The sequence below is a fragment of the Pan troglodytes genome, chromosome 4 (assembly GCF_028858775.2).
Source record: "Pan troglodytes isolate AG18354 chromosome 4, NHGRI_mPanTro3-v2.0_pri, whole genome shotgun sequence".
Classification (NCBI taxonomy): Eukaryota; Metazoa; Chordata; class Mammalia; order Primates; family Hominidae; genus Pan; species Pan troglodytes.
In genome coordinates this window covers 103,367,861-103,381,945 of record NC_072402.2, presented here as the reverse complement: position 1 = coordinate 103,381,945, position 14,085 = coordinate 103,367,861, and positions in this window count along the sequence as shown.

Sequence of the window (14,085 nt, the reverse complement as noted above, 5' to 3'; positions counted from 1 at the left end):
ACTTTTTCATCTCACTACAACATTCATGAAAAAATTGCTGTGTTAAAATATTTTTTAAAAGCTGCTGTTACTAAATCAAGTAATTGTAGTTCCCTAAGAAAAAGAAAGTTGTCTACATATTCAATTTAAAAAAGGTCTTCCATATTCATGGGTTCCACTTCTTAGATTTCACATCTGTGAATTTAACCAGTCGTGGATGGAAAGTATTAAAAAAAACACACACACACCCAAGGCCGGGAGTGGTGGCTCATGCCTGTAATCCCAGCACTTTGGGAGGCCAAGGAGGACGGATCACAAGGTCAGGAGGTCGAGACCATCCTGGCTAACATGGTGAAACCCCGTCTCTAATAAAAATACAGAAAATTAGCGGGGCGTGGTGGTGGGCGCCTGTAGTCCCAGCTACTCAGGAGGCTGAGGCAGGAGAATGGTGTGAACCTGGGAGGCGGAGCTTGCAGTGAGCCGCGATCGCGCCACTGCACTCCAGCCTGGGCAACAGAGTGAGACTGTCTCAAACAAAAACAAAAACAAAACAAAACAAAACACACACACACACACACACAAATAAAACAATATAGTATAACAACTATTTACATAGTTTTTACATTGGATTAGGAATTATAAGTAATCTAGAGATGGTTTAAAATATATGAGAGAGTGTGTAATGGTTATATGCAAATACTATGTCATTTTATATAAGGGACTTGAGCATCCTTTGGTACCCACAGGTTGGCAGCAGAGGTCCTGGAAATGCAGATACTCCGGGGCAACTGTCTGTTATAGACACCTTAAAATACCACCTGAACCATGAAATAAGGAGATTACCATGAATTTTTATACATTGGATATTTAATGGTGAAGTCAAAGAGAAAATACACAGTACTACATGTGGACACTAAACAGTGAAGGGAACCAGTTTTTCAATTTTTTTCATCGTTCTGGGGCGGTTTCCTAAACAGGCGTGGGGTTAAAATACAAAGGTATATTTATTTTACTTCCAAAAGTGCTTACAATAGATGATTCAGAATCTGGACATTATTAGTAAATAAGCATGAAATAACTAAACTACCCTTTATTGGCTAAAGTTAATCACATTGTACAATAATTTTATTAATGAAACCAAAGCTTGCTTCATTTATAGAAGATATAGTGAGTCTTGCCCTAGTGTTTTCTGAAGACTGAGCAATCTGAAAACCAAACTAGAATTTATAGAGCTATAGAATTTTAAATTTAGTTTTCTCTTAGAAAACTTTCCATTATATTGAGTAGAGATAATATGTTACATTATTTAAATGTAACATATAATCACAAACTGGATTTTGATGAATTTATTACACTTCTCTTTTTAATTTTTATTGCATAAGGTGTTTGTTAAAGGAAGGCAAATTCCAAACTGACTCCATTCCCATAGCTTTCTAAGTGGAGACTGGTGATAGTCCATGAGAAGCATCTGCAGCTGAGCCTCAGGAGGCCTGGGATTTGCTCTATCCTCTGCTTTCCTAATGACCAATGCAGTCAAGCACCTTTTCATTTGCCATTCCTATGTCTACATCTTATTTGGTGACAATTTTATTCAAATCTTTCACTTAAGATCTGGTTTCTCTTATTATTGAGGTATAAGAGCTCTTATTGCTTTATATAGCTTGTATTCATGTCCTTTATCAAATATATAAATTCCAAATATTTTTTTCCTGGTGGCCTTTTATTTCCCTAATGCTATATTTTGAAAAACTTTTTAATAATCTCAGTGGAGTCAAATTTATTTTTTTAAATTTCATGGTTTATGCTTATACTGTACTTTCTTTTTGTCATTGTGTGACTTCTTTTAAAAACATCTGTGTTTAATTCAAGATGGCAAATAATTTCTCCTATTTTTTCTTTTAGTTCTATACTTTTAGTCTTTGCTTTGGATTTATAATCCACTTCCAGTTAGTTTTGTAATTCAGTAAGTAGTAAGTCTAGAGATATACATTTTTATTTGTACACGGATATCTAATTGTTTCACAATTTGTTGAAAAGACTATTTTTTATCTGTTGAATTATCTTGGCACCTTTTTTAAAAATCAATTGACCATATATGTCTTGGTCTATTTCTGGACTCTAATATATTCCAATGCAATTCTAACACAACAATACACTCTAAATTATTGTAGTTTTATGGTAAGTCTTGAAGTCATACAGTATGAATTATCTATCTTTGCTCCTTTTCAAAGTTGTTTTGGCTTTCTTAGATTCTCTGTATTTCCATAAAAATTTTAAAAGCAGTTTTTCAATTTTATAGTGAAGGAAATAGCCTGTTGGGGTTTTCATTAAGATTGCGTTGTAACTGAAGATTAAGTTTTGGCATCTTAACAATATTGAGCCTCGTGATCCATGAGCATGATGTTTCTCTCCCTTTATTTGTGTCCTCTACAGAGGACACAAATTTTATGCTCTTGTATTTTATGCTCTTGTAAGTGGTCTTTCTTAAAATTTCAATTTCCAAGTATTCATTTCTAGAAATGGAAATACACTAATATTTGCATATTGACCATGCATCCTGCAACCTAGCTAAACTCACTTATAAATTATCATAGTCTTTAAAAGTTCTTTAGGCCTTTCTACATAGATGATCATGCTATTGACAAATACAGACAATTCTATGTCTTCCATACAATCTATATTCCTTTTATTTCTTGCCTACTGCACTGGCTAGTACCTTTCTTACAAGTCAAGTATAAGTAGTGAGAAAATACTTTCTCATCTTGTTTCTGATCTTGTAGGAAAACATACAGGTTTTCACTGTTATACATAGTGCTGAGTATAGGTTTCACAAAGCTGCCTTTATCAGGTTGAAAATGATTTCTTTTGAATTATGGAGTTTTTTAAAAATGAATGGTAATTTTCAATGCTTTTTCTGACATTAAAAATTATCATATGGATCCTTATTTAATCCCTTTATATAGTAATTCCATTATTTTTAAACATTAAAACAATTTTATTCCTCAAATGAACCCTACTTGGTAGTTGAGTATTATCTTCTTAATGTATTATTGAGTTCTACTTGCTAAAATTTTGGTAAAGACATTTGCGTCTACATCTCTGAGAGATGTTGGTCTATAGTTATATTTCCTTGTAATATCTTTGAAAAGATTTCACTGACAGGATAATGGTGGTATCATCAAAATAGTTAATTAGTGTTCTTTCTGTCTTTATTCTGTGATGTATTTGTATAAAGTTGGCATTATTTTCTTCTTAAATGCTTGCTAAACTTCCACTGTGAAGGCAACCTGACATGACAAGAGCTTTTCTTTTTTGGCAAAATTTTCCACTTCTTCATAGTAGATATGGGCCTGTTCTGGTCATCTACCTTTTTAATGAGCTTTGGCAGTTTCTGTTTTTCTTCTTAAAATATCAAATATATTGGAAATAATTGTTTGTAATATAACCTTATTGTTCTAATGTCTATAGGCTTTGTAATTTCCTCTCAGTGTTTTCTGACATTGGTAATTTTGTATTTTCTCTTTTTACACAATCAGTTTCCTAATAGAATTTATAAATTTTATTTGTCCTTTGAAAGAAAATACTTGGTGTTTTTTTTCTCTGTTTTTATTGTTTTCTGTTTTCCGGAGTCTTTTCATTTCTGTTCTGGTATTTCTTTTTGTTTTAAGTTTAGTATTGTTCTTAATTTCTAGTTTCTTTAAGTAAAAAGTTGAGCATTAATATGAGGCTTTGGTATTTTTTATTTCTTTATTAATTTTTATTTTTGTGTATTTGCGGGGATACAAGTACAGGTTTCTTACATGTGTATATCATGTAGTGGCAAAGTCTGGGCTTTTAGTTTAACTATCACTTGGAAAGTTACATTTTGTGATTTTCTTTCTTTTTTTTTTTTTTTTTCTTTTTTTTTTAAATTTGATGGAGTCTTTCTCTGTCACCCAGGCTGGAGTGAAGTGGTGTAATCTTGGCTCACTGCAGCCTTCACTGCCCGGGTTTAAGCGATTATACTGCCTCAGCCTCCCAAGTAGCTGGGACTAAAAGTGCGTGCCACCACACCCAGCTAATTTTTTTTGTTTTTTGGGGTTTTTTTTATTTTTATTTTTTATTTTTTAGTAGAGATGGGGTTTCACCGTGTTACCCAGGCTGGTCTCGATCTCCTGACCTCGTGATCCACCTGCCCTGGCCTCCCCAAGTGCTGGGATTACAGGCATGAGCCACTGCACCCGGCCACTTTTGTGATTTTCTAACATGAGGATTTTGACAGAATTTCTGTAAGCCTGGGTTTAAAGACATTTCTTAAATTTTAGCATGTTATATTTTTCAGTTCAACACTTTTCTATTTTTTATGTGATTTCATTTTACTCATCAATTAATAATGTTTAGCTTATTTCCAAATATGAGGACAATTTTTAGACAGCTTCCTGTTACTGATTTTCTTTTTATTTTTATTGTGGCCAGAGAATACAAGTGGTATTTTCCAATTTATGGGCACTTTTTGAAATTTAATGACGCTTCATATGGCATGAAATATTGTCTGTTTTGTAGAATAATCTATGTACCATTGAAAATAATGTATGTCTTGTTATTTTCATGTGAGTATTCTCTAAATACCTTTTAGGTCAAGTTAGCTGATAATGCTCTTCAATATGTCCTTATTAGTTTTCTATTTGTTCTAATAGTTTTGAGATAGCAGTGCAGCAAAAATCCAATAGAATTGTAGATTTCTACAGTTCTCTCTCTCCTCACTGTCTGTCTCTCCCTCTCTCCTCTGTATTCTATTAAATCTTGCTTTATGCATTGAAACTCATTTCAATGTATAAATATTTCTCCAAATTAAATATTTCTCCAAATATTTAAGAATATTATGTCCCCATTGATAAACTGAAAAAAATATTGTTAAAGAAGTCCTACTTTATGCTGGTAACATTTCTTTTTCTGATATTCAAATGGTCTTATATGAAAACATTATTCCAGTTTCCTTGGATTAATATTTGCATAACATTTTTATTCTAGTCTTTAACTTTTCAAGTACTTTTCTAGTAACAGATATTTTAATATCCATTTTAAAGTTGTCTCTCCATCATCTTTTGGCTTGCATATTTTCTGACATCATGTACTTGGATCTATTTCTGGGTAATCTATTTTATTCCCACTAGTTTCTTGTCTATTCATATGCCAATGCTACATTTCTTAATTATAGAAGGTTAGTATGTTGTAAAGTCTGACAGTACTAATCTCTATAGTAGTTTAGTAACAACCTCTCTTCTGCTCTCAATGGTTCCATGTTCATTCTCACATGTTTGTCTACCATATGAACTTCAGAATCAATTTTTCTAACTCTATAAAAAATATGGAGTTATCTTTACTGGGGTAACATATCATTTATAAATTAAAGAGAACTGACATCTTTATAATGTTGAGTTATCCTGTCAAACAATGTGAAACATCTTTCATCTTCTCTATGTCTCTGTCTCTGTCTCTGTCTCTGTCTCTCTCTCTCTCTCTCTCTATATATATATACACACAAACACATATATAACCTATACATTTAACTATATAAGAATGTATGTTAAATTTATTTATATTTAAATATCTTTAAAACATATACAAATATATTGTATATATTTCTTAATCTTTTAAAAGTTTTTCTGTATAAATTTTGGACATTTCTTATTAACAATTATGTATTTATTTTGTGTGGTTGCTGTTTTAAATGTTTTTTTCTCTACTATTGTGTTTTCTGTTTGCTTATTGTTTAGTATAAGAAGGCTATTGATTTTTATGTATTGACTTTATATTTTGTTATACAATGAATTATTTTATTGATTGAGCTAATTCCGTCATTGGTGTTTTATGTATTTCTAGGTATACTGTCATAGCATGCATAAAAATAGTTTTATTCCTCTGACACATCAGCAGGTTATATCTTCATTCTGTTGATTGTTTCTGTTTATGTGTAGAAGGTTTTTAGTTTAATAGAGTCATATTTGTCTATTTTTGTTTTTGTCTCCTGTGGTTTTGAGATCATAGGCTTATTTGACTAGAACAATGTCCACAAGGGTTTTCCCTAGGTTTTCTTCTAGTATTTTTATTTTGGGGGTTTTTACATTTAAGTCTTTAATCCATTTTCAGTTGATTTTTGTCCATAGTGATAAATAGGGGTCTGGTTTCATTCTTTTTATGTGGCTATCCAATTTTTCTGGCACCATTTATTGAAGCAGTGTCCTTTTTCCAATGCAATTATTTGTTGGCTTTGTCAAAGATCAGTTGGCTATAATTATCTGGCTTTCTTTCTGGGTTATCTATTATTTACCATTGGTCTATGTGCCTATTTTTATACCAATATTATGCTATTTTGATTACCATAGTCTAAAATGTAATATATTTTGAAGTCAGGTAATGTGATGACTCTAGCTCTGTTTTTTTAGTTCAGGATTTCTTTGGCTATTCAAGTGCTTTTTTGAATTCATATGAAGTTTAGCATTGTTTTATCTACTTTTGTGAAGAATTACATGGTATTTTGATAGGCATGGCCTTGAATCTCTAGATTGCTTTGAGCAATGTCATTGTAACAGTATTCTTACAATACATGAGTATGCAATGTTTTTCCATTTGGGTCATCTTCCATTTATTTCATCAATATTTTGTAGTTTTCCTTGCAGAGATTTTTTTTTTAACTCCTGGGTTAAATTTATTCCTAGGTAATTTATTTTATTTTTTTTATAACTATTATTATTGGGATTGCATTCTTTATTGGCTGGATCATCATTGGGAAATAGTAATGCTAACAATTGTACCTTGATTTTGTATCCTGTAACTTTACAGAATTTATCAAGTCAAAGACGTTTTGGATGGAGTCTTTAGCTTTTTTCCAGACATAAGATCATATCATCAAATAATGAGGGAAAATTTGAGTTTCTCTTTTCTAATTGGATGTTTTTATTTTTTTTCTTGTGTCTTATTACTGTTGTTAGGACTTCCAGTATTATGTTGATTAGGAGTGGTGAAGGTGGGCATCCCTGTCTTGTTCCAGTTCTTAGAGGAAAGGCTTTCAACTTTTTACCATTCAACATAATGTTAGCTGTGGGTTTATCATACATGACCTTCTATGCCTGGTTTGTTGAGGGTTTTTATCATGAAGAGATGTTGAAATTTATCAAATGCTTTTTTTCTGCCTACTGAGATAATCATAATCGCATGGTTTTTGTTCTTTTTTCTGTTGATATGTTGTATCAAATTTATTTGTTTGCGTATGTTGAATCATTCTTACATCTCTGTTATAAATCCCACTAGATCATGGTATATTATCTTTTTAATGTACTGTTAGATTTGATTTGCTAATATTTTCTGGAGGATTTTTGCCATTAGGAATGTTGGCCTGTAATTTTGTATTTTGTGTGTCCTTGTCTGATTTTGGTATCAGAGTAATGTTGACCTTGAAGAATGAGTTGGGGAGAATTTCCTCCATCTTGCTTTTAAACAATAGTTTCTGGAGGATTGGTATTAATTCTTCTTTTTACATTTGGCAGAACTCAACTGTTTATCTGGTCCTTGGCATTTCACTGTCGGAAGGCTTTTTATTACTGATTCAATCCAACTACTCATTATTAGTCTCTTCAAGATTTCTATTTCTTCTGATTCAATCATGGTAGGTTGTATGTTTCCAGGAATTTATTCATTTCCTTTAGGTTTTCCAGTTTGTTAGCATATAGTTGTTCATAATAGTCTCTGATAATCTCTTGTATATCTATGATATCAGTATGTCTCTTCTTTCATTTCTGATTTTTTTTACTTGGACCTACTTTTTCTTTCCATGGTTAGTCTAGTTAACAGTTTATCAATTTTGTTTATCTTTTTGAAGAAACAACTTTTTGTTTAATTAATCCTTTGTATTTTTTTAATCTCTATTTTGTTTAATTATGCTCCAATCTTTATTTTTTTTTCTGCTAATTTTAGTTTTGGTTTGTTCTTGCTTTTCTAGTTCCATGAGGTGCATTGTTAGACTATTAATTCATAATTTTTCTACTTTTTTGATACAGGCATTTATTGCTATACGTTTCCATCTTAGCACTTCTTTTGCTGTATCCCACACATTTTGGTATGTTGTGTTTCCAATTTTACTTGTTTTAAAACACTTTTTGATTTCCAGTTTAATTTATTAACTAACTCAATGGTCCTTTAGAAATATGTTAATTTGTATGTATTTGTGTGATTTCCAAAGTTCTTTTTGGTGTTTATTTCTAGTTTCATTCCATTGTGATCTGAGAAGATACCTATATGGTTTTGATTTTTTAAAATTTGTTGTGACTGATTTTGTGCCCTAAGATAGTCAATCCTGGTTAATGTTTGATGTGCTGGTGAAATGAATGTATATTCTGCAGTTGTTGGATAGAATTATCTGCTAATGTTTGTTAGGTCCATTTGGTCTAAAGTTTAGTTTAAAGTTAATATTTCTGTATTGCTTTTCTGTCTAGATGATCTGTCTAATGCTGAGAGTGGGGCAATGAAGTCTGTCACCATAACTGTAATGCAGTTTATCTCTTTATTTTTATTTTATTTATTTATTTATTTATTTAGAAACAGAATCTCACTCTGTCCCCCAAACTGCAGTGCAGTGGCACAGTCTTGCCTCACTACAACCTCTGCCTCCCGGGTTTAAGCTATTCTCCTGCCTCAGCCTCCTGAGTAGCTGGGATTATAGGCACCTTCCACCACGCCTGGCAAATTTTTGTTTTTCTTTTAGTAAAGATGTGGTTTCACCATGTTGGCCAGGCTGCTCTCAAATGCCTGACCTCAAGTGATTCACCTGCCTCCGCCTCCCAAAGTGCTGGGATTACAGGTGTGAATCACCATGTCCAGCCCTATCTCTTGCTTTAGACTGAGTAATACTTGCTTTATAAGTCTGAGTGCTCTAATTTTGGGTTTGTATTTACTTAGAATCCTTACAACCTCTTGCTGGATTGATCTCTTTATGAGTACAAAATAAGCTTCTTTGTCATTGTTTTACTCTCTTTGATTTATACTCTATTTTATCTGACATAAGTATAGTTACTCCTGGCTGAGCGCAATGGCTCACGCCTGTAATCCCAGCACTTTGGGAGGCTAAGGCGGGTGGATCACCTGAGGTCAGGAGTTTGAGACCAGCCTGGACAACATGGCAAAACCCTGAAACCCTGTCTCTACTAAAAATACAAAAAATTTTAGCTGGGCGTGGTGGCACGCACCTGTAATCTCAGCTACTCGGGAGGCTGACGCAGGAGAATTGTTTGAACCTGGGAGGCAGAGGTTGCAGTGACCCAAGATTGTGCCATTGCACTCCAGCCTGGGCAACAGAGCAAACTCCATCTCAAAATAATAATAATAATAATAATAATAATAATAATAATAATAATAATGATAATAATAATAAGTATAGATACTTCTGTTCACTTTTGGTTTCTGCTTGCATGGAGTATCTTTTTCTATCCTTTACTTTCAGTCTATATGTGTCTTTAATGGAAAAATTAGTTTCCTTTAAAGAAGCATGTAATTGGATCATGTTTTGTTTGGTTTTGTTGTAATCCATTCAGACATAATGTATCTTTTAAGTGGAGAATTTAATTCATTTAGGTTCAAGATTATTATTTATATGTGAGGCTTTGTTTCTGTCATATCGCTAATTGTTTTCTGGTTGTTTATTCTTTGTTCTTGTTTTTCTTTTATTGTTTGTCACTGTGCTTTGGTGGATGTTTGTAATGGTAGCATTTGAGTTCTTTCTGTTTCTTCTGTGTGTAATTGTGTTACCAGTGAGTTTTACACTCTTACGTGTTTTCACAATGGTAAATATTGTCCTTTCTCTTCCAGGTTTAGAACTTCCTTGAACATTTCTTTAGGGTCAACCTAGTGGTAACACATTCACCACTGTTAGTCTGATATGGTTTCCATTATAGGTGACTAGATGCTTTTCTTTTGTCGTTTATAGAATTCACTCTTTCTCTTCGATTTTAGACAGTTTGACTATAATGTGTCTTGAAGAAGACTGTTTTACATTGTATCTGCCTGGATATCATTGAGCCCCCTGTATTTGCATGTCCAAATCTCTCTCTAAACTTGGGATGTTTTCATCTATTATTTCAGTAAATAGGTTTTCTAATTCTTTCTTTGCTTCTTTGCCCTTTATATGCCGATAATTTCGTATTCAATCACTTGGTGTTATCCCAAATGTCATAATGAATTTGCTCATTCTTTTTTGTTATTATTTTTCTTTATTTTTGTCTGATTCAATTATTTCAAAAGATCTCTCTTCAAGTTCTAAAATTCTTTCTTCTTCCTGAAGGTTTTGAATGTATTTTTGCATTTTCTTCAATGAATTCTTCACTTCCAGAATTTCTATTTAGTTCTTTTTAAAATATCTCTGGCAAAATTTTCATTCACATCCAAAAATTGTTTTTCTGATTTTGTATTATTTTTCTGAATTCTCTTTTATGTTACTGAGCTTTAAAATCAATATTTTGATTTCTTTATCTGGGATTTCAATTTTTTTGGTCACTTAAGATCTATTGCCAGAGCATTAGTAGATTCCTTTGGAGGTGTCACATTTTCTTGATTTTTTTTTTATGTTTTCTATGTCTCTTTTTTTTTTTTTGATACGTATGCATCTGGTGTAACAGTTACTTTTTAGTTTTGAATTTACTTTTGTGGGGATCCTTTTCCTAAGGATGTATCTATGGTGTTAGTTGGGTAAGGTATTTTGGCTTTGATTCTGTGTGCATGCAGTAGTGTGGTCTCTGTATGATTTCTTTGACTGTACACTTTGTTAGTTGCATGTGAAATTCCCTCAGTGGCTTAGGGTAAAATTATTAGTGGAGGTTGGGGTGAGTTATGCTGGGGACTTGAATGCCAGCTTGCCCAGTCTTCAGGACACAGTGGTGGCAGTGGTGAGATGAACATGCCTATCTTTGTGCCTCAGGGTGGTGTATACTGGCACCTGTGTTGGCAGTTACCAGTGGGCCAATTCTTGGGCCTCTAGGTGGCTTGGTTGAATTCTAGAAGCAATCTCCAAAACCTCGGGCTATGTGCTCTGTCTCAGGGGAGGGGCAAATCTTGGCTAGGTGGGCTTATACTCAGGCTTCCCAATGATAAGAGCAAGCACCAGCTCTGGTGTGCAGGAGTGGGGAAATCCTCAGGCTCCAGGTGAAATGCTTGAGTGATAGCAGGTTTGCTGAAGCCCCACCACTAAGAAGAATGGTGCCATCCTTGGTGACCACAGCCTGGGCCACTGAGTAGGAACTGAACATTCCTCTCAAGCCCTATACCCAGTGGGCTTTCCCCTAGCGCTGGTGGTGAGAGCTTGCACCTAGCTTACATCTCCACCACAGCTCCAGAAGCCCCCAACCAACTGTTGACTAAGTACCAGCAGTAACTCACATTCCGCTGTGTCCAAGTCTCTGTAGAGCAGTGCTCACTAGTTGGTACCAGCAACTGCAATCCGTACCTTGCTTGCTTCTTATCCCCAGCTGTGGCAGCATTCCCAGCTCACTCCTCAGTTCCATCATTGACAACGTGAGTTTCCATAACACATCAGTTTCAGTGCTGCTAACCTCCAGGACAGCAAGCAGTCTGCCAAAGCCTAGATTTAGAAACGGCACTTTGATGTAGCCACTTAGGTCTCAGAAAGGGGATGGGACCCAGCATAAGCTCCCTCTATGGAGCAGTTCTATCAAAGTTCTGTCCAGTTCTCACGAAGCTGCCTCCTGGCAGCTTCCTATGTTAGTTTCAGGACTTGGGAAGAGCAAGGGGTCCTCCCATGGCCAGGATTGAATAATTGCATGGTGGGAACATGGGGCCCTGGAAGTCTCTCACTCACCTTTTCCCTGCATTCGGAAGTCATTTTCAGCTCCCAGCTGATCCCAGCCAGGAAGGCTGCCTCTCTCCCTTCTTCCATGCCTTGGTGTTTCCTGCCGCTTCTGTGTTGAATTCCAGCATTCTCTTTTGGGTAAACTATTCAAAGTGTGACTGACATACACTATTTCGGTTCTTCTAAGTGGAAGAGGTGGGCATGAAATGCTTCTGGTAAGCCATTTTGAAGCTCCTTGACATTAATATTCTTGAGCGATTTTGACGCCCGCCTGCCTTCCTTCCTTCCTTCCTTTTCTTTCTTTTCCTTTCTTTCTTTCTTTCTTTCTTTTCTTTCTTTTTTTTTCTCTTTCTTTCTTTCTTATTTTTTTCTTTCTTTTTCTTTCCTTTCTTTTCTTCTTTCTCCTTTCTTTTCTTTCTTCTTTTTACCAGCTTTAGGTGTCACTGGTATCCCTGCTTTCTAAAAGGAATTAGAAAGGATTTTTCATTTTAAGTGCTCTTGAACAATTTACAGCACATTGAAACCATATGGTCTTTGAAGTTTTCATAGAATTCCCTTTTGAAACAATGCATGAATCTGGTTATTGTTTGTAGAGTGACTGCTTAATAATTTTTCTATTCATAGTATGGTAATTTATCTGCTTAGACTTTCAAACTCTACCAGGGTCAATTTGGTTATTTGTGTTTCTCAGAAAATTCCTAAGTATGTTCAAATTTGTTTTCATAGACATGTGCAGATTAGAGTTTTTAATTTCTTTTGTTTTATTGGTTATTCATGCTTTGTTATTTCTTATTGATCAGCAAATTTTCATCTTGCATTGTTCTACTTCTACGTAAGTACTTTCTCTTAAAATTTATGGTACTGCATTTATGCTGGATGAAGTCCCTTAGCTCCTTACATATAACAACACAATGTTTTTTATTTACCTGGCTTTTTCAAATATCTATAAAATATTTGTCAGTAATTAAAAACATTTATCTTCCAAATTATATTGTATCTGATTAGAAATCTCTTGTCATTATCTTTTTGTTGTCATTTATATATAGCTACCTTTAAGTTAATCTATAAAATCGATTTCAGGAATTTCATTAGATTGTAATTGGAGTGATTTTCTTTCTGTTTATCCTACTTAGGGCTTATTTAGCACCTTGAACCTATAAAATTATAGTTTTATTAAAATCAGAAAATTTTTTGCCATTATTTCTCCAAATATTTTATTCAGCCCATTCTCACTCCAGTTTTTATTTTGTTTTATTTTTAGGTCTTTATTAACAGTTTTGTTAGACTTTTTGATCTGTTTTTCAGGTTTCTTTCTCTATATGATTCTTTTTACATAATTTATACTGCCATGTCCTTAGGTTCACTTATCTTTTTTCAATATGTAGTGTTTAATCTGCTTTTCTTTCTATTTTGAGCATTTTTTCTTTTAATATCTGTTTCATCTGTATAAATTCTGTTGTCTTTAACAAATATACTTTTTATTTTCTATTTTTAAACTTTTAATACCTTTTCCTAGAATATGGTTAACGATTTTATTTTGCACCTTTTCATTTTTCTCCATCATATTTTTTTTCAGTTGTGCATTTGATATTTGATACTTATATGGCTTTTCTATTGTTCTGTGTAGTCTTTTAAGATGCTGTTAATTCTTGGTTCAGATAGTTGTTGCCCACTTACTTGTTTATCAATTTTCCTCTTTCTTTTTCTCTTTAATCTCTTTTGCCTTCTTTTCTGTGACTCAGTAGAAATTTCCAAGTTTGTTTTTCAAATTACGATTACAATTTCCAAAAGGCTATCATTACTGTTAATGATAGTAGACACTTAACTGTTTTATTGTAACTTGCTTTCTTTGATTTTAAAAACTCTTGTGTAACTTATTTCTATTGTAATTAATCTTATGTTGTAGACACAAGGTTGATTGGAGTAATAATTTAGATTTCTCCTTAAGGTTGCTTATAATAAGGGTATGCTTTACCTGCTGTTACTGTAAAATTAACAAAGTTGAAAATGTGTTTGATCTGTTTTTCTTGTAGCTAGATGTGAACATATGATTCAAGCTTAACTAATGAGGTAATAGCAGAGGTCTGTTGTACCTTTTAATGCACAAGGAAAAATGAATCTACCTTAATTAGGCTTGGTCAGAAAACAAAAATTAAAGCACATATTTTACTAGATATAGTCACATAAAATGAATGTATTAACTAGATATAAATGCTTGGTAACTGGTCAACAAAGAAAAAAATAAGATCATAATTACATAGGTATCAACATGT